This window comes from Rattus rattus, chromosome 4, assembly GCF_011064425.1.
Source record: "Rattus rattus isolate New Zealand chromosome 4, Rrattus_CSIRO_v1, whole genome shotgun sequence".
NCBI classification, from domain to species: Eukaryota; Metazoa; Chordata; class Mammalia; order Rodentia; family Muridae; genus Rattus; species Rattus rattus.
Genome location: NC_046157.1, coordinates 13012407 through 13014208, shown reverse-complemented (window position 1 = coordinate 13014208; position 1802 = coordinate 13012407).

Genomic DNA, 1802 nt, shown 5'->3' with positions numbered 1-1802 from the left:
TGGGGGCAGTGCCTGGCTACAGGAGGTGATGGCCACTTGAAGTTCCATATCCTGACTGCTATGAGTCTCAGCTAAAGTCACCTCCATTGGCTTTTGGGATCCAGTCCCGTCCCAGGCTTATGGCATGTCCTAGAGATGCCCCCAGTCCCCATCGTGCCAACTGCCAATTTCTACTCATTCTCCAGGCTCTCCCCACACCTAATTCTGAGCCCCACCCATCCCCTCCCACACAATTCCCTTCTTCCATCTGCCTCTTATGATTATTTTATTTTCCCTTCTAAATAACATTTAGGTATCCTCATTTGGGCTGCTTTTTTGTTTGTCTCCTTGCATCCATAGATTGTAGCATGGGTATCCTGTATTTTTGGGGTAATATCCAGTTATAAGTGATTAATACCTTGCATTTCCTTTTGGGTCTGGATTACTTTACTCAGAATAATATTTTCTAGCTCTATCTATTTGCCTGTAAAACTCATGATGCCCTTGTTTTTAATAGCTGAATAGTATCCCATTGTGTGGATGAACCATATTTCTGTACCCATTCTTCAAGGTAGTTTCAACTTTCTAGATATTATGAATAATGCTGCTATAAAAATAGTGGAGCATGTCCTTGTGGTATGAACATCTCCTCATCTTTTGGGTATATTCCCAGGAGAGGTATATCTTGGACTTGAGATAGATCTCTTGTACCAAGGAAGTGTTGGTGAACCCCAAAAGACCAGTCAGGAGCCAATCCAATGCAATCATACCAGGATTTTTTGAGCTAGCTCAGGCTTACCTTGCTGCTGCCCTGCAGGATGGTTCCTGTGGAGGAAAAAGACCTGAACATTCATCAAGACAAGGTTTTACAGAAAGCAGCAAGCGAGAGGTCAGTGTTTCTAGCCTAGCAACCATCTAGTTGGTGAGCTACTGTGGCCTTTAGCATAAATGGCTGCTGCTGGGAGCAAAACCGTAAACTTAATTTCTAATTTCTTCCTAATCGGTGGCTGTTAGGCAAGGGTGGGCTTGTAACCTGGAGGAGCACATTTATTGTCAGAAATAACCTGGAGACTGGTGCTAGATGCAGATTTATTGTGGCAGATTAACCTTAACATAGGCTTTGTTGGGTTGAGCTAGGCTCAGATTTTATTGGAGGGTAACTTGGAAAACTAATGCTAGGTACTGGCCTTGAGTTCAAACTTAGGTCAGGTTCTCTAAGACAGAATCTGAACCCAAAATTTGGTCTCTCACTATCCCCTTTTCTCTGGTAACTAGAAAGCCCAATCATGGGACTTCCTGAAGTTCATAGGTTTTATTATGGAGGGACTGCTAATAACTTTTCATCACCATAAATTGAATAGTTCCAAGTCTTTCTTTTATTAACTGGACTAATTTGTTTAGAATGCAGAGGCCAAAGTTAAGGAGCAGAAGTAAAATGAGCAGGGCACCCAACAGAGTGTATATGAAGGTGGTCAGCCATTGGGATTGTTGAACCGTGGTTCAAACCAACCTTGTGCCTGTTCTCATTCTCTTTTTCTCTTGGCCAGGTCTTCTCTAACTTTGGCCATCAACTCACTGACCACTCTGGAGGGGCAACATATAAACAACATTCTTCTCTGAGGGATACACCCTGTTTCATGGACAGGAGATCCAGCCCCCTTTCTATTTTGGAGTGCTACCTCTGCCAGGTAGCCCAGAGGATCTTTGAGGAGAGAGACCCCTTTCTCTAATCTCTCTATATCATGTCTATGTCCTCTCTTAACCATCATAATGTTTGTTTTGTAACACTAAGGAAGCCATCCTATTTCTGTGCTGTCCACACC